Below are 25,223 nucleotides of genomic sequence, written 5' to 3' on the forward strand. Positions count from 1 at the left end.
GGGAGGTGGTGCTCTCCCCTACCCTGGGGGTCTTCAAGCGAAGGTTAGATGTGTATCTAGCTGGGGTATTGTAGGCCCAGCACTCTTTCCTGCTTATGCAGTGGGTCGGACTCGATGATCTATTGAGGTCCCTTCCGACCCTGGCATCTATGAATCCTCTTTGCAGCCCCCTTCAGGCAGTTGAAGGCTGCTATTAAATTTCCTCTTAGTCTTCTCTTCTCTAGACTAAATAAGCCCAGTTCCCTCGGTTATTCCTCTTAAGTCATGTTCCCCAACTCCCAAAACATTTTTGTTGCCCTCCGCTGGACTCTCTCCAATTTGTCCACATCCTTCCTGTAGTGGGGGGCCCAAAACTGGACACAGGACTCCAGATGTGGCCTCACAGGTGTTGAATAGAGGGGAAGAATCACTTATAGATTCATAGATGTTAGGGTAGGAAGGGACCTCAGTAGGTCACCAAGTCTGACCCCTTGCCCTGGGCAGTAAAGAGCGCTGGGGTCAGACGACCCCAGCCAGGTGCTTGTCCGGTCTCCTCTTGAAGTCCCCCAAGGTAGGGGAGAGCACCCCCTCCCTTGGAAGCCCTTTCCAGATTCTGGCAACCCCAATTTCCCTTGCTCTGCCAGCAACGCTCCTACCAATGCAGCCCAGGATGCCCTTAGCCTTCTTGGCGACAAGGACATACTGTTGGCTCATATCCACCTTATTGTCCACTGTAACCCCCAGGTCCTTTTCTGATAGTCCTCCAGTGACTTCCCACAAGCTAGGAACGTCACAATTCTCCCTAAAGGACAGACAACTTGGCCTGCAACTGAAAAAATTGGACTAAAAAAAAAATCCTAGAATGTCTTAGAACATGGAATCGTGGGATATGTCCCCCACATGCAGGCACAGGTGATTCAATGTAGTACAGATAGGGATGTTCAGCAGGTACCTTCATACCCAAGCTGAGCTAACACAGGAGCTATCACTTGGGATAGATAGCTAAGCAGTGTACACGTAGGCTTAGAGTCATCTAGGCTTCACTCTGAGTAGGTCTATTTTCCAACCATCTTTCTTCAGCTGGATAGCTGTTATCTCCTCCTATTTTTCAGCTCTTCGGTGTTCTTGGGGGATTGTTCCCTGTTCTAGGTAAAACTAAGTAGGCATTTCTTGTGATTGTGGGACGAGGGTGGAAGTGAATCAGGAAAGACTGAGGGCCCTTTAAAATCAATGCTGTACAGGTCAGGACTGAGGTGAAACCTATGCTTGTTTGTCCTCTATTTGCTCACAATATACCGCCTGATGAATTTATAGAAATGAATTCAATAGGAGTTGGCTCAGAACCAGCTCCTCCCACCCATCTAAGAGAGAGAGGTATTTTAGGGCAGTCCTCCATGAGCCACAAGTCCTGTGCAAAGTATTTGCACAGTGAAGTAGGACTGAGCATCAGAAGACACAGGCTTTTATGTTCCAGTGTCTCAGATTTGTTTGAGAAAAGCCAAGGCTCGGCCCCATTTGTATTTTTTTTTTTTTAAATAATCAAGTGAGGTTTTGTGACAGACCATCACCAGGCCCAGATCGGGAGGCACTACTCGGTTTCTACTGATCTCTTATTCAGACAACACGTACTGACGTGAAATGGAGCTTGGCTTGCCAGAGTACTGGATAAGGTTAGGATTTGGCCCACATCACCATGCTAAAGTTACGTCAAGCTAAGAAAATCACGTAAATCTATTAAGTCTGCTCTGCCAGAGATCTCCCCAGACAGCTGCGTCCCAGTTTCTAGCGACAGACTGGGGCTGTGATCTAGTCCACCATGTATGCAATAAAGATTAAATACTCGTCCTCCACAAAACATTAAAGGAATCAGATCCAAACATCTGCAGAGGCATCTGTATCATCTCATCATCCTCTTGGTGACATCTGGAATACAGTCCTCTTCCTGTGACAGGTAAAAACCAAAGCAAATAACTACTTAACCTGTTTCTGATGGGTGGAAATCAAACTGATGATGGTTAGTATTCCAGAAGGAACCTTGTTCATTCTGGTGATGAGGTATAAAGGGGGAGCATTGTTAATTTAAACCACACACACTATGGTTTTTGCAGCAGCAGAGTACTTCTGAAAGTTTACAGCTGTAATGGAAAGTCCCCTGAGCTTAACAATCAATTTTCTGCCAATCAGAAAACCGAAGGCACAGTGTTTTGGTCTGTAGGAAGGGATCCAAAAGTGACATTTTAGTGTTACACGTCTTAAATGTGGAGCAGTTTAGAGAGAGCATCTTGATGGTTTCTGAACTCCAGAGAAATTATTTTCTGGTGCCAAACTACACAGTCTGGGAAATGCTGTGTGCTGTGTGCTGCACGCCACTCTTGCTTCCTGTAACGCAGCCAAAAACCAAAATGTAAAAAAAATATGGCCCAGAAGTAATGCTTGTGGATGCATTTCAAGTAGGAGCTCTGCATAGCATTTAACATATTGGATGTCCCTGTAGTCTTAGGGAATGATGCAGAAGGTGGACCAGAAGTTTGTATAATATCTGGGGACTGTCTGCAGGGAGGAAAAAGGGGAGATACATGGGAAGAAGGAAATCAGAGATTAACAAACAGCACAGCTGGATACTTTGTGGATCTACTTCTAATATTGTCTGTATTCATTCATACAATCATAACTGATGGAGTTGCATCACATTTTACAGTTGTGTGAATAAGAGGAAAGCCAGGCCATGGAAGGTTTGGTTCATGTGGGCCTTGACTGGTGCCGACATCTGCCATTGGCTCTCTATGGAGGGGTGCATTTTGCTCATCCAGAATACATCCACGTATCAAGACTCTTTCTACCCTAGGCCCGAAATAGCGACACTGACACAACATGTTGCTTTAGCGATATTTCCCGAGAGCGATGAAAGCCATCTAAATGATTATAAGGAAAAAAACAGGATTTAAGGGGGTTTTTTTGTATATCATGTATTTATTTACTTTAGCTGTTAAAGGACAGCAGAGAACCGCATGCCCCTGCTTGGTTTTTAGGTCCTTCAATAGAACTGTAAAAATGTGGCATAACCCCCATAAGCAACCCCTGACTATTCATGACTTTTGAAACCTGATCCTCAACTGGTGGCAAATGAGGGGTCGTCACTTGACTCTATCAGAGTTGGAGTTATTCTTGCGAAATCAAAATTGCACTGTTTTGCTGGCACAGTGTTGAGATGTACATACATAACACCATTTAATAGAACTGAGTGGAAAAAGCAAAGCCAGTTCTGATCTTGCAATGGATAAAATGCTGCGCAAGGCACCCCAGTGAAAATGTGGGGAATGGCAAGCTGTGAGAGCACTTCTATTTCTGTGCTTGAGCAGACTTGATTAATCGAGTCTGCTCCAACATGCTGGATTTCCAGTGCATTGGAGCAGGCTCCCCGCACATCTACAGGAGCCCCATGCTCTTCAGTTAATGTCCAATAAGAAAGGCTACTGTGCATTTTCCTAGTACCTTGCAATGGAGGTACTTGATTTAATGCACATTAACTAAAGCATGTTAATGCATGTGTAGACACACCCACTGTAAAGTCAAAAGCAGAATTTTAAGAGACCTGTTCAGCTATGTGACCAGGGAGTGTTTCAGGTGTGTGCAAATGAAAGGCAAAATAGAAATAAAACAGGAGAAACAGAGGAATCCCTGATCTAGTCTGAACTCCTATAACACAGGCCATCAACACTTCCATGAATTATTTTTTCTTTGACCTAGAGTAGTGGTTTTCAAACCTTTTTGGCTGCATACCCCATTACTGGCAAAATATTGCTGCTCATATCTGATGCACACATCAACCTCAGCACGTAGCAATGCCATTACTCACCGTGTGTTGACCAATCAGGAGCTGCAATGCCATTATTAAAATTAAGCCATGTATTCCCCTCAGCAAAGTACCATGTGCCGCCAGAGGTACACATACCCCACGTCAAAAACTACTGGACGAGGGCATCTACTTTAGAAAATAGCCAGTATAGGTTTTAGAAAGTCTAGTTATTCTTCAGTGTTTTTTTTTTCCTTTTTTTCTGCCTTCATAAATTGACCATTTCTTTTCAATTATGAATAGATTATAAGTATGGAGTTTGGAGATATGGCAAGGAACTGCTCTGGACCAGATGTGTTGGCTGCCAATGAAGGGTGGGCCGTAGCACGTTAGTGGTTTAAAGTAACAGGAAACCTGAGGAATATCATAAATCAGTATTTTCTGACTGGGTTTTTTGTACAGAATATAACAAAATATATTGAATATCCTGAGTATGTGAGAGCCTCTCCTGCTTACCAAATTACCAGGGTCTGCTAGTGGAAGGCACACTAATTTGATGCTGGCTTCAAAGTAAAAATTGTTAAACAAAAAATTAGGTTTCGGCTTTTTAACAAAAATCTGCCTGGAGCTGAATGCAAACCAGCGTGTAAAGTTTTAACTAACTGCAAGGAAAATACGAAGTGCAAGGAAAACTTCAGACAAACTTCTGGCCTTTCTAAACTGTAGCCCTGAATGATATTTCTGCTTCTGGATCTTAGTAAAGCTGATGAGTTCTGCCACAGACAAAATACTAGGAGCAGATTTTTTTCTATCTTTCTCTGCACACATTCAGTCAAATTCTGGTCTCACTGAAGCAAACAGGTGTTTTGCCATTTACTTTATTGGGGCCAGAATTGGCCTGTTATATTTTTCATTCGTTTGATCTTTTTTTTTTCATATTGACAACATCTGCAATGCATGAGGCCAAATTCATTGACTGAAGTCAGTGGGTTTCCAACATCCATGCAAGAAGTTGGGGCCAGTCAGAAAAGAGGTGGCGACAGCAACACGGTTACACAAATCACACACATACACACAGGCAGACAAGGGCCTGGGGGTAGATGTGATATCTTATTAGACATCTTCTATTTAGTTGGTCTAATAAAAGAGATCGCATCTACCCCCAGCCCCTTGTCTGTCTTGACATCATTGCTTCTCACTGTGGTTTCCAGCATCCCTCAGCCGATGCTTGCAGGGGCACTTAAAAATGCCCACATTTTTTAAATGTTGGAGCAGACTCGATTAATCAAGTTTGCTCGAGCACAGAAATAAAAGTGCTCTGGCAGCTTTCCATGTCATGTGTTTCAGCATCCCTATGCTGAAAAAATGGTGGCTGGGTGCTTTAAACTAAAACATGTTTGATGAGCTTTAGTTTAAAGCACCCTGCCACCTTTTTTCAGGGTGGGGACGCTGATCCATGTGACGCTCAGGTACTTTAATTAGTGTGGCTCATTAATTAAAACACCCAGCACCACGTCCCAGAGCACATGTAAAAATGGCCACAGTTTTTAAGTGTTGCTTAATGCACATTAGCCTATTTTAATGCACGTTAACTAAATAGCACGGGTCTTTTTTAGCGATGCTTTAATACGCAATTAAATAAGCTAATGTGTAGACGTGCCCAGTTAGATACAAACAAGTACATGTCTACTGATTGTGGGGTTTGCTTGGTTGTCTCGTTGTTGTTTTTTTCTCTTTGTCTTTCTTGAATTAATCCTGGAAACTCATTTACACGGGCAAGAAAGTTAGTGGGGTTTTGAGGAGTCCCGTAGTTTTGTCAGTGTATCCAAGGCCTTGCTGAAATAATCAAGTATCGTAGCATAAATCTTAGCTTATCAAGTACGTGGTAAAGGATAACAATTACTCACATAATTTCCATCGGCAAAGGAATCATAAGTTTCTTTCTGGAGAAGTAAATCACAATCAGGCATTCAGCACAGCAACCCAGTCCCACCTTAACTGCATATTTGCTAGCTGAATGAGCAGGATGAAATTGTACTAACACTCAAGTCTGCTGGCAAACTCAAGCAGGTTTGTTGCCATCAAACCCGTTCCAAAGGTGCAGCGGCAGGGAACCAACCTCGCGTCCCCACATCTGCCCCTTGTCGGCGGTGTCGAATAGCAAACAGCCAGCTGTCTTGGGTGTTGACCTCAGCCTTGTTAGCATTAACATGCAAACCCAAAAGACAAATTCATTACAATATTAATGATAACACCTCGGCAATAAACACTGAACAAATAAAATAAGAACCCATCCCAAGTATAGAGCAATTGTTTATTTCACATGGGAGCCTGTAATTCCTTTGATGGAAGTTTAAAGACCTTTTTAACTAAAAACTTATTTTTAAATTTAAATAAAGGCTTTATCAGATGGTTTTCTGGGCTATCTAAGTAGTACTGAGACATGCAGTCTCTGATGAGCATTTCCGTTCACTAGCAACTTTTTTTTTATTTAAGCCATACCCTTTATTGTATGAAAACACTTGATAGTAAAAGCACCTTAGCACTTTTGTCCTTTCAATCTTGGTTACTTGTGAAATGTTTCATAGAGGAACGACACAAAGGTGGGAGAAAGAACTGGTGAACCGAGCCTAGTAAATAACCCCAAATAAAATTCTGGGGAAATAATCGGATATGAGACTATTAACTCTAAATTTGTTTTCAGTTCCTCATCCTACACAAATAGCCATCCTGTCAACGAGAGGATGTAGAAGATACTTGATAGGGAGAAATTAAAAAGAAGTGCTGAAATAGGTCCTTGGCAATCAGGACTCATAGTAGAGATATCTTTTATTGGACCAACAAGACTTTTACAAAAAAAAATTATTTCATTGCAAGCTTTTGGGCACAAACACCCTTCATCAGGCATTGGAGAAAAGATTGTAAAAGTTCTCCTGGATAGGAATGAAAGGTCATATTTGGTCCTTATCATTTGGAAAAAAAACCCCCACAATACTCATAGGACTAAGTTAAGGCATAAGTACATTTTTATTCTTGAGTCATAATCTTTTTTCTGTGTAGCAGTAGGGTAATAACCACCGTTACAGATTTATCATGGTGGTACTTACTAATCAGAAAACAGATACCTGCATTTCTCCCCCTGACAAGAAGAAACTACTTCTACCAACAGCAGAATGTGTATGTCAAATATGAAATGCAAGAAAGGAAAAATCTAGCAATACACTCTTAATCAGATCAGGTCCGGTAATAAACCATCTAAAAAGCTTTGCAAAATTACCATTGATTGGAAGTCGGTACACCGATATTGGTGAGATTGTGGTTGTCAGAGGCGGACGGGCCTCTGTCGCCGAGTCCAGCCCTTGTGCTATCTATCATTGGCTACCGCCTATAAAGTGAAAGCAGATTTATTGCCTTTTTTCTTTGCCAACAATCTCAAAATGTTGGGATGAGGAGGTGGTGTCTCTGGAATATATCTGAAACTGTGAAGGTGCTAGACGTCATACCATTTCCCGTGCTTTTTAAATGTAAAGAATATCAAATCATGCATTGTCTCTCTGCCTGGATAATGAAATGAATCTAGGTGCTCAAACACTGTGGCTGTGGTGGTATTTTAACTACACCGACAGAATAGAAGAGATTTCCTATTTACATAGCAAGTGGCAGCACGTCGGGTGAAAATGCTTCACCAGGGCGCATGGAGCTCAAGTCATTGGTGCGAATTCGGTTCGTTACACGTTGCTCGTCAAAGCACAGCTTCTTTGCAACGGGCAGGCAGTTGATGGAGCGCTCCCATCGTGTGAGCACGCTTGTCAGGACTGATGTCATGGCATTTCAACCTGTATTAACGCCGAGCTGCAATCGATGGATCAAAGTGCTGCTTAGTGTCTCAACGTGAGAGCGTTGGCAATAGAATAAAGTCTCTTCCTTTCTAGAAAAGGTGGTGGTATAATTTTGTTGTCAATATGCTTTCAGAATACTGAGGCTCATTGTCTCCTGCAGTTTCCTGAAAGGATGAAAGTAGGAGTGACTTCAGACTGTCCAGAAGAGCTTTTAAAGAGACCTGGTGACCTGGCAGGGTGCATTTAACATTGATGGCTCCGCACCACTACAGATAAGGAAACATTTTGGTCTGAGTGTCTTTTCCTTTACAGTATGAGATACAATAATTTAAAGAGATCATCCTCAATCAGTGGGAAACTAGCAGCTGTAGCACACTGGGCTGGAGAAAACAGGGTAAGTGAATGCGTACAGAAATTGCAGTTAAAGTAGGAGTGTTTTTCACTCATTTTTTGTCTATTGGTGTTTCAAAGCGAATAGAAATGTACAACGAGTCGTTCACAAATATTCTGGCTGACTTGTGGGAAACCAGTACCAGATCCTGAAGGCCTAATGCGGTTTTTACTCAATTCTTCGTCCCACCCCATCACCCCAGGTCACATCCTGCTTTCCCAGCGGCATAAATCTGGGGAGCAGAATTTGGCCTAGACTAAGTCAGGACTTCAGACCGAGACGCCTGGTTATACTCTTTAAATCAGTATTTCTGGACCTTTTTTTTTTTTTTTGCCTTCAGTATACATGGTTGCAGCTGTCTACTTCAGTAGCAGCTATTTACTGAAGGGAAGATTGTGCCTGATGGTATTTCAGGAGCATATGTTACCCATAATCTCATATAAAAGTCATATGGATGTTGTTGGGAGCTGTGTGTGTGAAATGAGGGTAGACTATTTCGTGATATGCTTCAGTGGGTACCTGAATGGTCCCTTAAGGCTAAACTATACATGTCCCATTATTGTGGCATTTAGAGAAAAGCCCTGCTAGAAAACTTGGGTTTCATTGCCTTTCCATTAGAAACCAGTTTGGCGATAAGCGCATTTGCAAGGAATAGTGAACATTTTTGGTGAGGCAGTAAGACTCGCGTGCTTCTTGCTGCACCTCAAGGAGAGAAGAGATTTGTCTAAATCTCCTGTCTCAGTATCTGAGCGGATGCTGTTTAATAAAGTGAAAGGAAAAAAGTGGAAGGGGAGAGGGAGGGGGGGAAAATGCCTTGGTCAGATATAAAGAGCAGGAGCAGATAAGTGAGCACTTTGAGATATCATGGTAAACAAAGCTTGACTTAAGGGTCTAATAAGGGCTTTATCAGCTGAGAAGGCCTGATAGAGGAAAATTAGCAGCTTTTTATGGGCTTCCTGGTAATGGCCTTTTTCTGCAACAACTGCTTCTTTCATGGTGGCTTTTGTTTCAAGTAAGGAAGCGGTTACAAAATGTGCAAGTGTCAAGAATCGTTCGGCCGTATGCGACACCTCTTTATATTCTGGAAGATAAGGTGATCACACAAGCAGTGGGGTAAATGCTTGGACTCACCGGATCTGAAATTTCTCCTTTTATAACAGGACTTGTAGTAGAGATGCTATCTTTGGTTAGACCTGCGAGACTTTTACAAAAACAAAAAAACAAAAAATAAAATTAAAAAAAAAAAATCTTTAATTGCATTTGTTTTGTTTTTTTAAACCAAATCAGCTTTAGCAATGGTTGAATGTGGGTGATGCATATGGATCAGGTCCAGTAGGCTTTCTCATTGCCCGTGAGGTGAGGTTCAGGCTTCGGATTTTGTACTGAAGGTACGACTCGACACACAAATCCTTTTTTATGATGAGGACAATGATCTACGTAGCTCAGGTTGTGTTTGTTGGGAGCTTTTCTTTTAAAGGCAGTAATGACAACGTCTGTAGAGGACTTCCTAAAAGGTTATAATACTTCTCTTCTCGGGATCAGATTAACAAATGTAAAGGTCTGCATGAAAATAATGGTTGAAACTACCAGGCATGTTACATCACCCCCTAATGAATAATTGTACGACAACAATTTGCCGTCAGTTCTAATCTTGGACAAGTTCAAACCAATCAACAGTTAAATATTATTTTTCCACTATTCTAAATGCAGATTGTAAAAGTGACTCAGATGATGGAAACAGTTTAACATGTTTAGCTTAGCAAAACCCAGGCTGAGAGATGATATGACATCAGAAGGACAATGCTGGCATGGAAAAAAAAAATGGATATAAATTGAGCCTGAATGTGTTTAGGCTGGAAATTTGAAGAACATTTCACAGCATCAGAGGACTGAGGCTCTGAAACTGCCTGCTATTAGAAGCAGTGGAGGCAAAATCTCAAATTGATTGTAAAATAGAGCTTGGTATATTTAAGGATGGGATTATATGATTGTAACAGGAGAGGGTAGGAGTCAAGGACGCAGCTAGTCTTTCCCAGTTCTTATATTCCTTAGGGCAAGAGTTATTTTTACCACCATCAAGGACCTTGCCCATCCATCCATGCTTATTATCCTGGTCTCCTACAGAAATTTTACTATATGATGTAGCACCTAAGACCCTGCATTTGTCGCACTGCAGCCTCATCTGGCAGCTCACAACTAATAGGAAAATCAGATCCTACAGTTCCAAAAACCAGTTCCAGTTCTGGTCTGGTAGCGTGCAGCTCCTAGCACTTTACCCATTAAGAGAAAGGAGACTTTTAGCAACATAGGGCCAGTGACATGTGGCTGAGATGTTTGCAGACAGAGCCAATGAATGAGTCGCACTAGCCAATTAGTTTCAATACGAGCTCCAGAGCCCCACCGCCGGGGCCATTAGGAAAACTTGTCCCATTTTGCAAACTGTCCTAGGTGAATAAATTAAGATCAGACTTTCCAATTCTGGAACGGTTGCCTAGGGGCGAGTAAAAAGAATATGATCTCATTTTGCCAGTTCAGGCCAGGAACACAGTAAGCTGTAGGGACTTAGATCAAGTGGTGCATTCATGGTGCACAAGATCAGACACCGTCAGACACCGGCTGCAGCTGGACTAAGTGCCAGCCAAGGATTTAACCACAATCACTGTCTCTACACAACCTGGGGTGCTGCCCGATAGGATGGTAGGTGGAGATGTGCTAAATACAAGCGATCAATCCAGAGCATGATTTTTCACACTGCAGGTGGTTAACCAAATGAATGAATTACTAATGGAAGTAAGTGGTGGATTCTCTACCTCTTGACTCCTTCTCATCAGGGCTGGAGGCCTTTCTGGGACAGGTGATAGGGTCAAAGACAAGTTAGAGGCTCCTTTGAAGGGCGGGTTGAATGAAATCCTATGGCCTGTGCATACAGAAGATCAAGCCAGGATGATCTAATAGTTCCTTCTGGCTATGAATCTGAGCATAATATTTATCAAACACTTTGGAAGTGTTAAGAGCTATTGGTCTACACATACTCATTATTACAATTATCACATGATTATTTGATAGAGCAGTGGCTGCCAACCCTTTTTCATTTGTGGACCCCAAAAACATTTTGAATGGAAATGCACACTGCTTTGGAAATTTCAAAGGGAGGTGTGGACCTTTTTGAATTTAGGTGGGGGTATTCATATACTTTTGATTGATCACAGTTATCTTTCGCAGACCCCTTAGACATAATCTGTGGACCCCCAGGGGTCTGCAGACCACAGGTTGAAAGCCACTGTGATAGAGCTTTGTCTTGAGATGGGAAATTGTACCTTTTACCCTGTGCAAATGAGAGTGAGATTAACTCCAACATGCAGGAGTTGCAGCCACGGTTTCTGCAGGATCAGGCTTCTGACTACGTGTAGGTCTTTGCAATGCTTACAGAAAAGAATAGGATGTCGTTGCAACCCTTAAATTCAGTGTTTTTCTTGCTTTTGGTACTTTAACATAGATTTTTGCGGTTGGATTTTGTTCCCTTGCTTTTTTTTAAATGGTACCTATGGAAAAAAAAAAAAAAGAAGAAAAAAATCCCTTCATTGAAAACATTTGAAATGTTCTCCCCTGGAAAAATAATATCCTGTAAAACACAGATAGCTATGTAAACATGCAGCTGCCTAGCACAACAAGCCTGGATGCCTGGATATGCCTTCAGATGTCATGGTAGGAGGAAGCTGGTGACACAGTGGCTTAATGCAGTACATTCGCGGCCCTGGGGACTGTAACAACAATCCTGGCTCTGGTGAGGTAGTGCAAATAAGTTTGGTGGTCTCATTAGGCCTCATTGCAAAAAAATTAACTGCATAATTTGGTACAGTTGGCAGCCTTTGATCAGCACAAGTCCAGGACTAGGGAAAAAAAAAGAGAGGTTACTGCCAGCCGGGTCTGAGGTGTATTGGCAAAGAAGGGAAGTTTGCATAGAGCCCGTCTGTGCTGAGGCCAGTGTTAACTGTCCTTTTACTTTCATTTGCACTGACTTCTCTCACATGTTTGCAATCCAGAGCATTACAAAAATAGCTTTGGAGCTATTAAAAAAAAAAAAAAAATGTAGAACAGCCCCCATTCCCGACATGTTTTATTGCTGTTCAGCTAAATCCCCCAAGTCCATCTTTAAATTAGGTGAATTAGAAAAGATGTAAAACTAATCAGAATACTGCTGTCTAGATACTCCTTTGTCTGAAACAGTGGAGCTTTATCTTCTGGTAAAATCATTACATGTGTTATCAGTTATAAATAATCCTTTATAAGAGACTAATAAATCAGTGAGTTTGCATTACTTGAAGGGAGAGAGACTCGCATGAATATTTTTTCTTTCATTTAAATAATCACACTCTCTGCATTTCAACAGCTTGCAGGAAGGCAGAGGTGTATTATAAGTAGCCGTGGATTTCCAGAGCATTAGGTGGTGCTATTAGGACATTCTGCTATGCATGAGGCAAGAGCTAAATTAGCGCTGTACTTATATATATATAATATATGTGTGTTTTTTCCTCCCTCCCCCTGAAATAGCTGCAGATGGGCCAGACATTCAGCTGGCATAAATCAGTGTAGTCCAGGGACTTTGACCCTGAGATTCAAACCAATCCTTTTCTTTCTTTCCAATTCACATGCTATGTATTGCATTAAATCAAGAGCAAGGCTGCAGTTTATTCTATCACCATGCCTGGATGAAGCCGTAATTAGGAACCGCGTTGTTCAGGAGTCGCTACCCAGCAGCCACAGAGGATTAATTAGGTCTGATATTTATTTCTTTTGATATGAAACCCAGATGTGTGCAGTTAATCCAAAAACCGTAGGGAGACTCATCCTGCTTTTTATTCCAGTGGACGGGAGGAAAAGCAGTGCTGCCCACCCAGAATGAAAGAACAGGAGCAAATAATGTGATCACGGAAAAGTTTGTCAGTGCGGCCACTTATAACCTGCAAAGCTACCTTACCAGCATGGGATAACCACAGTTTTCCTTTGTTACAAACTAGACAAGACACACAGATTTTGTCTTTCTTCAGATAAGGACTGGAAGGAAAAAAAAAACCCATGGAGGGAGGTAACACTTCATTGGAAAACTGCACAATGTACATTTTTAATGCGGCCTTCATCAGCCATGTCTGCAAATTCATTCGTGAGAATTTCAACTATTATACATCAGCAACAATGATTTTATCCTCCCTGCATTTTGCTCTGGGAGCATCATGTTCAGAAGGGAGAGAGTCATGCCATTTCTACGCTCTGCTCGTCAACAGGGGAGCAGATTTAAGCCAACGATCATGCTAGTTTATGTGCTAGGACACACGTCTGTTGAGAGGCGGACCAGAGCCACCAGCTCCTTGCCATCAGTCAACAAACTGACCAATGTGTTGATTCATTCACATGAGCCATGAAACACCTCTCTGTGACAACAACTAGAATCTCTCAGTATTTTTTGTATTCAACCTGTTTCCTTTAATGAAAAATAGTCTTTTTTTTAATTCTAATTATTCAATTTAACCCCTGTCCCATCAAAGACAAAGAATGCCTTGCAGTTGAAAGCTTATCTAAACCTATCCCAACCAGGCAGTTGGTCCAATAGAAGATAATCACCCCCAAAATCCTTGCCCAACACCAGAAAAAATAATACAGCTTTCAAAACCCAACATGTTGGGGCCAGTGTATTCAAGTTGAGGAGTTTGTTCCCTTCCCACATTCTCTCTACCCTTTCGCCAAATGTACAGTATAAAAATGTAGGGAAAGGGAAAGAAAAATCGAGGGAGAGGGCAGAGGATCACAATGAGGTGAGAAAACACTTTAAAATATATTCAAAGGTCAGGACATAGTGAATTTTTCCCTGTGCCCTCACTGAAAAATCCCCAAGCCAAAACATTTTCAAAACTTTTGCCAGTTCTAGCCATTTGCTGATGTGTAGTGGGTATGGAGATCCAAAGCACTTTTGAATTCAGTGGAAAGATTCACATGGATTACAATGAACTCTGGATGAGACCCCAGAACAGAGCTGAACCAGGGATATGAGGGGAAAAAAAACTGGTAAAAGCCACTGCAATTGCATACTAGTTCTTCCTAACATATTATATTGTAGATGTGCAACCTTTTTTTTCATCTTCTGAATATGTCCTGAAGAAATTATTCGAAAAATGGAAAGAAACATTAGAGGTTTATTTCTCCTTTGTCTTGCAAGGCCAATCACAGTATTCTGCAGTATCTTCATATGTTTTTATTTTAAACATGGTGGGGGGAGAGCAAAACAGTAAGTAATTTTTCGAAGGCATTACTAGTATTTATTTTTCAGGTAGACTGTCAAAATGGGGGTTTTGCATAGTTTCCTGGAAAACTTCCTTACTTCTTTGCAGTTCATAAACCTTGCTTTTTTATGCCATTTATGGTGCATCTCACAGGTTTGCCCAGCTCCAAAAAGTCAGCTGAAAAAACAAACAATCCTTTTAGCTCCTACAGTAGATGCAAGATATGTCAGGACTCAAGCATAATGGGAAAAGGTGAAACCACTAAATTTGAAGCTAATAGTCACGGCTACTGCTGCACGTCCCATTACTCCTAGACTTTCCAGGTTCTGGAGAACATCAACCAAGTTAATCTCAACAACAGAGGCATGATATTATTTTGATACTCCTCCTCTGTCTCTGCTGTGTTTAGTAATATTAGAAAACTATCCAGTTGAGAACACCTCTCTCCTATTATCTCTTTTTTTGTAAGTTCAGGGATAGAATATTGGTCCCTTTATTTGTTTCTACATGGGCTTGAATTAGATAAGCGTTCCTCAAGGTCAGTTGAATTATTCAGCTTTACAATAAAAATGATAAAATAAAATTAATTAAACACAAAATGCAAACAGAGTCTTTAAAAACTAGTTGGAAGTCAACAGTGGCTGCTCAGAGGTTCCAAAGTGCTATAAGAAGCAGAATTATGGTCTCTAGCCCCTAAAAGATAACCAAGTTTTAGGTAAAGCAGAACTCATTTATTATTATTGTTATTTACTTTCCAGCAGAATACCCATAGAGGTCTGATTCTCCCACTTCATAGAGGTCTGATTGCCCCGCCTCATGAATATACATAATTTTTATGAACTTCCATGATAGTCATAAACTCTTGGTCCAGGAAGTCCTTGGTTCTTTACTATCAGAGTGGCTATCACACTCTGGGTACGTCTACATAAAGCTGTTCGAATGCAGTAGACTAATTCTACTGCGCATTAATGCGATGGGCAAAACCCGTGCTAATGCTTAGTAGATTTAGCCTATTGCACATTAATGTCACAAAAAAAGTTTGTGCTAATGCGCAGTAGTGTTGATTATGGCACATTATGTTAGTACCTGGTACTAAACTTACCAGGCCATAATTATGGTGCAGTAAATGAACATGTACAGCCGTGCCCTCTGAGTGAATGTGAACACTCGGATGTGCCCTCCAAGTCATAATCTGAAAGATAAAATGCACTTTTAAGGAAGATAAAACAGTAATAAAAGAATATTTAACTATTTAATAAATAAATAAACATTTAGTATAAATATATTAAATATGAATATTTAATATAAATATATTTTATAAATAGCAAATATTTAATAAATGAATATTCAAAATATTCTTTTAAGGAAGAGAGTCACAGAATCACAGAAAATGAGCATTGGAAGGGACCTCAGGAGGTCATGTCTAGTCCAGCCCTCTGCTCAAAACAGGACCAGCCCCAACTACATCACCCCAGCCAGGACTGTTAAACCAGGCCTTAAAACCTCCAAGGATGGAGCTTCCACCACCTCCCTGGGTGACCTGTTCCAGTGCTTCACCACCCTCCTGGTGCAAAAGCTTTGCCTAATATCCAACCTCAGCTTCCCTTGCTGCAACTGGAGCCCATTGTTCCTTGTCCTGCTGTCTGCCCCCACTGAGACCAGTCCAGCTCCAGGAGACAAAGAGTCCTCTTCGCTTAAAGCACTGATTCCTAACCGGAGTGCAGAGGCACCCTGGGGTGCTGCCGAATCCTTTGAAGGGTGCCCGGAGGTATGAGGAGATAAATGAGGTGTGAAGAAATAGGCAGATAAACTAAGCAAATAAGCCAGGCTCAGGCTTGTCCCTGCCTGGATGATTCCCCAACCTCTACTACCTGGTCCCTCTGCAAGGATGTAGATACTGTAATATATAAATTAATTTTTAAAATTGGGTGCCATTCAATTCACAAAAGTTATGGAGGGGTGCCTCAAGTCCATAAAGGTTGCCAATTTCTGGTTTATCACTAAGCACTCCTGAGGTCCAAAAACAAAGCTCCTCTTTGCCTGATTTTAGTGGGCTAGAGTTAACCTATTAGCTCTTATTGAAACCTCTAGCCAAAATGGAACAAATCTAGGCTTAAATCCTTTCCAGACAGACGGCGTTCTCCCAGCCTGGTCACGTTGGAATATGTCATCAACGGCACTCGTTTTACGAAATGCATGAAATGCCAAGTCTTTAACCAATGACAATGCATTTCAATGAGAACTGCTAAAAATGAGATTCTGGTTTTGGTGGGCAGAACAATCTCTGTGGGAACAACCTTTTCTATTTTTCTCTTGAAGACCATATAAACAATAGGAGTGTGCATACTGCTGGCGAGTGGGGGGCGTGTAGAAATTGGCCAACACGGGTTGTAATTTTTAATAGTAGCTATTCCAATGTAAATTTAAAGAGGGAGGGAAAAAAAAATCTGAGTCAAGGACTTTGCTGAGGCAGTTTGTCTGGATTCAATCACACAGTGAATGGTTTATAGTACTCTGATATAATCAGGGAATTAACCAGATTGTCTAATTGAATCTGTCTATGTCTAATGCCTTTGCTCCACATTATGCTGTTACTTCTGTGCTTTATTGAATGCATATTTTAACCACATTTTTATGCCACCAGTTTGGATGGTGGAAGAACAAGGTATAATCAGAGATGGTTAAAAAAAAAAAAAAAAAAAAAAATCACATTAGCATTTTGTTTTTTATAAAGAATGGCATTCCTTCAAGTGAACCTATCCAGTAAAAAAAATTAGACACCAATATGTTCCATTTTCATAAGCTGCTAAGTGACACTTCATCAAGCATTATTTTTAAAATCACTCTTGAGATTTTTCTGTTTCCTTAGATCCTGTTTTTCAGCAAAAGAACAGATCTGATCGTGGCTCCAGACCCATAGCTAACAAGGTTGATGACGTTTTAGTAAATAAATAATGTGAACATAAAGAAAAGCAGTCTGTATCCAACCCTCACCAGTGAAATCAATACATTCTCTTAAATGTGTAATATTTTATTTTTCATACAGCTCAAGTGGAAATAATATTGTTCTTCACTTCCTGTCAAAATGATTGTGCAGGTTTGTTGCCCGTCTCTAAACTGCTGATGTATCCTATCCTAGAAGGAAGTCTCATTTTAAAGAGGAAAAAATGCTTTCCATTAACAAGGAGCCAAATTCTTATCCGGTGAAAGCCCCCTGAAGTCAGTGAAGCTGTACCAGGATGTATCGTGGCCCATTCACTACAGATGACGATGAAATGAAATGTGCTGCGATACCAGAATAAACACGGTATGGGACGTTCCACCTTCTTATTGGACTTTGTCAGAAAATGCTGATTTGTTGAAATCCAGGTTGTTCACGGAAAGGATTTGTTTTGACAAATCTCCTCCTTTGAAGAAAAGTTTGACACTGGCCAAAACTTCCTTCTGACACTTTGAAATGAAAAGTTTTGGCTTAAAAATGCCTTTATTTTTCTTTGTAAAAATTTTGGGGGTTGATTTAGACTGGGGGAAAAAAAAAAAGATTTTCAGAAGATTAAAAAGTCAAAATCAAAATGATGTATTTCACAAGAGTGGTCCGGAAACACATTTCAAGTTGCTCCAATCTGAATTTTTTTATATTCTCAAATTCATGAAATAGTTCTAAGATTTATATTCCCCTCCTCCCCCTCCCACCCCTGCTGAATCAGGCTCAAAAATAAAAGTTCTCAAAAAATTCGCACAAAAAAGGAAAACCATTTTGCATTCAGCAAAACATGGCTTGGGCAATTGCAAAATATTGGTTTTGGATGTCAGGAATAGGATGCTGAGTTAAAATTTTACCATCAACACCTGCAGCAAACTGGATTTTTGATTTCATAGAAAAAAATCTATGAAATCAAAAATCCAATTTTCTGCAGGCATTGATGGTAAAATATTAACTCAACACCTGCAGAAAACTGGATTTTTGACATATTTTATTAAAGTGACTGTACCATATTTTGTCCGTGTACAACATGCAGTTCCCTTACCCCACAATAACCACCTGCTGGAAATCGTTGTGTGCATGATATGTGAGCAAAATGACCAGAACAGTTTCTGCCAGCACAGGCAGAAGTGAAAATAAAATCTGCACACAACGCACAGGAAAAGAAGAGTGCGCAACTCCGCTCCCTAGCTGATGCTGCCCAGTTTCTTACTGCAAGGAAAGATATTTTCCCTTCATTTTTTCAGAAACAAGGTATGTGTTATATTCTGGGTCATGTTGTATGCTAGAGGTTACGGTATTTATTTAAAAAGCCAAATATTTTCAGGGGTTTTTTTAGGATAATTTAAAAAAAAAATCTGAAAACCCAAATCTGAAAAAAAAATATCAGGTTTTATGTTCTAATCAAGAGGCCAGAGAGATGTCCCAGCCACAGTTTATCCCAGGGGGTGGCAAATTTTTTGAGCAGAGCGGCCACCATGGAGCCTCAGCTTCTTGCAGCAGGCAGCGTGGGGGTTGCAAACAGCTGCGCCGGGGGCCACGGAGCCCTAGTCTGGCCCATTGCTGGTGGGGGCTCCAGGGCTGTGCTGCCACAAGAAGGATCAGGCCCTCCATGGCTCCCCCCACCATCCGTCCTGAGGCATGCACGGGCATGCCAGCCAAGAGAAATGTCTTCATGTGCCATGCTTTGGCATATGCACCAGAGGTTGCCAACATCTGTTTTAGCCCATTCTGTTTTATTGGTAAGAGCGAGAGAGAAGCCTGATCCGTGAAGCTCAAATGAACCGAAGTTTCGCAACTTTGCATTCAAGATTTTGGTTGAGGGCTACCTCCAGTGAGATTAGAAAAGTCAGCCCTCCAATTAGGGTTCTATTAATGCAGTCGTCATACTGGTCCCTCCCTTCATTATTGACTCAACAATAGCTCTTTCAAATTGGCTGTCTTATTGAGATGAGCAGAGTTAAAAATACTTGGCGTAGGTGTTTCGAGTGAAAAACACTAGCATGCTACCCCGTGCTACCCCCTTCTTTCCTACAAACCCCTTTACAGCCCCGCATTTCCACCATTGCCATATTGTTTATCTACCGGCCCGTTGTTCAGATGCAGAATATCGTTCTAGTAGTCTCTTTATAAAGGCCAAACCTGGTACCATTGAAGTCACTGGTCTGGCTAGGGTGAGGGTTTGCTCTTGTGGTTTCTTTTCCAGGTGAATGGGACTTTTTGTTTTAGGTCTCCAAGAAGGGAAAAATAAAAGCAGGACAAACACAAGTCACTGGCCCAGGTGAAGCTTGATAGAAGCAAGTGAGATCCTCTTTATATGCAATATAATGAGGCATTTTTTTACACTGATGCTGAATTTGGCTTCACATAAGCACGGTATAACCAGGACTCGGAAGTGGGGAAAGACGGGTGAAAGAAGAGGGCGCCAGGTCAGAAGTGTCATAGGATAGCCTCTGCTCTTTGGGATCTGGAATGGTTTAAATCAGACGTTGAACAATAAGGGTAGCCCCCTCTATGGGATGCTGGATGTCTAGAAAACATAATATCCCGAGGACTGCAGATTAAAACTTATTAAACTAGTTAAAGACTAGGATTTAGAGAGAATCGGCTACAGTTATGTCTGTGGCAAGTTTAACCACAGCCCCAGTCAAAAGGGGTTTAAACAGATATTGAGCCTGGAGTGAGCCTGTAATCCCCCGGATGAAGACTATACTGAATCTGCATTATTCTCGCTCTCCTTGTTCTGCAGTCAGTGGGGGAAATAGGGAGTTATTATCCTTACATGCGAGAAGGAGGGAGGTTTTCAGATCTTTCCCGGAGAGCCATTATAAGCCATTTCACCCCTCGTATTTCCTTTTCTCCCGACTTGCTCCCAGCCCCAATTCTTTTCTTAACGCTGCCTTGAAAAGCAAGAAAGAAATATGCTGCCTGGATTGGAAAAGTCATCTTTTCCCAGGAGCGGTGTAATAATGTTAATGGAAGGGGGAACGGGAAAGAGGAAATGTTTCGCTAACGTGGAGAATTTTTGGCCTGCGTTCTTTCTGAGGCCTGTTTGTCAGGGGAAAAAGGAAATTGGTGGCTGGATGAAATATGAGCTGGTGCAGCTGCAGTGCCTTTAAATACAAGCTTTTTTAGGCACACTAGTGCTTCAGTTTGGGGGTATAAGCAGATGCTGAAATGCCTTTCCCCACTTCACATGGGACCTTTGCGTGCTGTGGTTTTAAGACCAGTGTTCAGGTGATAAAAAAAAAAAAACGGGGGGGGGAGATGAAATGTCATTTTCAGGGAAGCAAAAAAAAAAAAAAAAATACTTCAGGCTCTTTGGCATGGACCTCATAAAGGGCTTTTTGTGCGTGGGTAGTCGGTGCAGTGTCAGGGCAAATCACTTGCACAAGATGGAGTAACACTATCTGAAATTAAATTCTGGCCTCCATTTACAAGTAAAATTTTCAGGTCAAAAATTGAAAGTGAGAAGGGGGGTAGGAGGAGAAAAGCAAAGAAAACCACTGCTATGTTGTTTGCTATCTATAAAAAGCAACCCTAAGTGTCAGCTAATGAACTGAGCTCATCAGCTGGATTTAATAAACAATAAACCATTTAAAATGTTCGGTGCAATCGAGTTCAAGGTTTAGGGCTGGCCAGAATTTAAATAACTTGAACCAACTGCAAACTCCTGTGTCGTTGCTTTTCAGACCACAGGGGTGTGATTCTTAATTACGGTAAAGGTGCTTAGTATAAGCGGTGCTTTAAAATGGGCGGGCAAAAAAGGGGCTATAAGGCAGACATGTACTCATATTACACCGTCTTGGAACAAGCCCCTCAGTGTTTTCTTAACCATCACACTGGGTTTGAGTGTGAAATGCAGCAGTGCTCTCGGACACCAAGGGTCTGATTCTCAGTATTAACCTGCAGGTCTCTTAACACCAGTCTGGCAGGGGAAAGGAACCTCACAAATGTGTCGGTGCAGACATTTTTTTTTTCTGATCTCGTTTTTCTCTTCTTTAGTTAATGCAACTGCCACCAACATCTGATTCTGTGCTTTCAACTGAGAGCTAAGCACGCTGCCCAGGAAAGCATGGGGTTGCATCACAGAATAAAGATAGAAGGAAATATAAAATATAATATAAAATAAATGAATAAAATATATGACATATAAAATAAACTATATGAAATATAAATAGTGAAAGAGGGAGAGATTCTCTCCCACCCCCACCTCCTCTCCACACACACACACACACACACAGAGGACTTTAATTTCCTGTAAATTCATGCATTAAATGGAGACTTATACCTACTAATTTGTGGCTTTGGCTGAGACTTTCAGGTATTTATATTCCAAACTCCCACTGAAATCAAGGAGATTTAGGTGCTTGAAAAATCTGGCCATCCCTGCAGGAAGCAGTTGCACCGAAGTCAGCAAGATGACTGCTTGCTAAGTAGGAAGCTGCACAACTGGAGTAAGAACCTCAGAATTGGAAGTTTAATAAAAATGCTTCATACTTTTGATGACTATTTCTGCAAAGTCTTGCTTAGAATAAGTGGGACTATAGAATGACCTTCTAAGTGTTGCGATAGCAAACCAATGGCCAAAGACATTTAAAATGGACTGTCTAGAGAGCTGGTCAGTATTCTTAGAGCTGATATTTTTGTAGTCTCTCCACCCCTTCCCAATGTTGCCCAAATCACTTGACTTTCTGTAATCACTTGACTGTTTACGGCATTTCAGTCCTATCTTTTATTGCAATACTGCCAATATTATTTGTTTTCCCAGAAATGTCATTTATAATGATGACCATAAAGATGAGAAATAGAAAGCATGGCAAAATATTAGTATTTTAAAAGAGTTCACTTAAAACCTCTGAATGACAAGACTAGCCTATCAACTGGTCCAAGAGCTAGTTTTCAAAAATGGTTTAGTGCCGTCTCACCCACTGCATGCAGAGGTTTGGATTCAGCGTCGTTCAAGTTATTCCACCCCTCTCGCCTGACTTCCCCCCCACCATGCAGAAAGCCTCATACATATACATGAAGGAAGTAGCTGCATTTCCAAATCTAACTTTTGGCACGCTGAAGAAATGGGACGCACAATTTGAATGTGCAAAACTTTGGGTGTGTAAAAGTGGACTTGCCATCATGGCTCCATCCAAGACACTGGCAAAATTCCCACTAACTTCTATGTTGCCAGGGTTTCCACCCATTTCGAAACTTTGGTCAGTGAGTTTTTTTCCCCGCTCTGCGGTCATGATTTGAGGCTTCTGCTTCAGACTTCTTTAACTCCCCTCGACTGTTGAGTCATGTTGCCATAGGGACCGGTAGGATGTTATCCACTAATCTGATGGTGCAGTCTCCAAGCCTGCGGTAGGATATTGAAAGAATGCTTTCCTAAATGATATACCAAATTATACATTATTTCATTTGACAAACAAAAACCCTTTTGTGGTTAGGAGAATGAATCGTGTACATCATAATTTTGACAGTGAGTACTGAGGTTGAACTGGCTCTTTAAACAATTTCCCTGTGTACGCATTGCTGTTCCAGTTCAATGCGAGCATATGGCAAACACAGAAACTATACTTACCGATGCCAGGGCATGACCAAAATCTATAATAATGTTGTTTACTTTCACCAGTTCTGCAAGAAGGAATGCAGCCTTGTGCACTCAAATGACCTCAGGATAGGCACATTTTGCTTTGTTAATACTTCAGTCAAAACACACGTTGCTCCATAGAAATGTTGGAAACACTAGGATGGAAACAGAGGATGCACAAGGATTATGTCAAACTCGCATACGTTGGGGCCGGTTTCCTCCAAACTATTGGCTAGTCTATCACATTAAAACTGAGGAGAGGTACTCATGGGTATTCGACTGTGAGCGATGCAGGAGAAAAGGCTGTCTGTTAAAATCCACTTAGCTCATCTTATTTTTTGTGATTTTTTTTTTAAGAAGCCATCGTATTTCCAGGTCTGCTAGACATGCTGTTTTGCCATCTTCTCCTCCCACTAAATTGGCAGTTCTTCTAAATTGCTGTCGGGACAACATAAGTCAGCATCACGGCTCTCGACGGGCTAGCACAGGACTTTAGGAAAATGGCAGCAAGGGTTTTCATAGGCTGAAATTGTACAGACGTCCATCTGTTTGTCATGCTGCAATATCTAAGACTCAAGGTACAGTAGCATTTTGCCTGGTCTTCCTTGCTGTATGTCATAAAATCAGAGAAAAAGTAGAACTGGAAGGAAATTCAGGAGCTCATCTAGTTCAGCCCCCTACTCAAAGCAGAACCATCCCTGTCTAAGCCATTTTAGACAGGTGTGGGTTTAGCCCACCCCTAAAAGCTTCCAAGGATAGAGCTTCTACCACGTCTTGGTAATCTGTCCCAATGCTTCATCACCTCACAGTAATAATCATGGAATCACAGAAAATGAGGCTTGGAAGGGACCTCAGGAGGTCACATCTAGTCCAACCCCTTGCTCATAGCAGGACCAGCCCCAACTCCATCATCCCAGCCAAGGCTTTGTCTATCCGGGTCTTAAAAACCTCCAAGGATGGAGAGTCCACCACCTCTCTGGGTGACCTGTTCCAGTGCTTTACTACCCTCCTAGTGAGAAAGTTTTTCCTAAGATCTAACCCAAACTTCCCTTGCTGCAACTTGAGCCCATTGCTCCTTGTCCTGTCATCTGCCCCCACTGAGAACAGTCCAGCTCCATTGTCTATGTAACCACCTTTCAAGTTGCTGAAGCCTATTATTGAATCCCCCCTCAGTCTGCTCTTCTCCAGACTCAATAAGCCCAGTTCCCTCAGCCTATCCTCATAAAGCATGCCCCCTAGCTCTCAAACCATTAACATTGCCTTCAGCTGAACTTTCTCCAATATGGCCACATCCTTTTTGTAGTGGGGGTCCCAAAACTGGATATAGGATTCCAGATGTGGCCTCACCAGTGCTAAATAGAGGGGAATAATCACTTCTCTTGATCTGCTGGCAACAGTCCTACTGATGCAGCCTAGTATGCCATTAGCCTTCATGACAATAAGGGCACACTGCTGGCTCATATCCACCATATTGCCCATTGTCACCCCCAGGTCATTTCCTGCAGAGCTGCTGCCCAGCCCATCAGCCCCAGCCTGTACCAGTGCAGGGGAGTGTTCAGTCCTAAGCGCAGGACTTTGCACTTGTCCTTGTTGAACTTCATGAGATTTAGTTTGGTCCAGTTTTCCATTTATCCAGGTCTCTCTGAATCCTAGCCCTACCCTCCAGTGTATCTGCCACTTCATTCACAGATTTGCCGAGGGTGCACTCTATTCCATCTCCCAGTTCATTGATGAAGACATTGAACAAAGCCTTGGGCACGCCGCTTGATACCAGGTGCCGACTAGATAGTGAGCCATTGATTACTATCCTTTGAGCCCAATGATCCAGTCAGTTTTCTATCCTCACACAAGTCCATAGATCCATCCCAGGCTTCCTTATGAGAATGTTGTGGGTGACCATATCAAAAACTATTAAAAATCAAAATTTATCATGCCCAATGCTCTCCCTGCATCCACAGAGCCAGTCTCTCTTCCTAGAAGGCAGAGAAAGGTCTTCCTAACAGCCAACCTGAATTTTCCATGTTGCAAGATAAGACTGGTATGTCTTGCCTAGTAGGCAAAGAGAATAGTTTTACCATAATATCCAGTGATTTATAATGTATATTTTAACCTTTAGTTTGAATAAGCTAGATTCTCTATATGTCAATAAACCAATCATCCATTAGAAAACCCACGATTCCCCATCATGCAGTTTCCACCCCTAAAAAATGTCTAATAATTTCAAAAGTACCATGTAATGGTATATACATACAGGCTAGCTAAGAAGTTTTAGTTGGAAATGTCTATAGATGTTTGTATCTGAGGTGATGCTGCAGTTTTCTACTTTCATTCATGTATGTATACTAGTTGCTTGGTTTAGGAAAAAATCGTTATTTC

General features: G+C 41.5%; 1 long non-coding RNA gene across 1 annotated transcript in view; it reads left to right on the forward strand.

The window, feature by feature from the left end:
* The window catches only part of LOC109310676, a 59,790-nt gene that overhangs the window by 21,834 nt on the left and 12,733 nt on the right, over window positions 1-25,223 (forward strand). Inside the window, exon 2 of the long non-coding RNA XR_002101293.1 lies at window positions 3,899-3,902. This is a non-coding gene — a long non-coding RNA (uncharacterized LOC109310676). The remainder of the gene's footprint in view (window positions 1-3,898; window positions 3,903-25,223) is intronic.

The sequence above is a fragment of the Crocodylus porosus genome, unplaced genomic scaffold (genome assembly GCF_001723895.1).
Source record: "Crocodylus porosus isolate Cpor-Errol unplaced genomic scaffold, CroPor_comp1, whole genome shotgun sequence".
In the NCBI taxonomy this organism is placed as follows: domain Eukaryota; kingdom Metazoa; phylum Chordata; order Crocodylia; family Crocodylidae; genus Crocodylus; species Crocodylus porosus.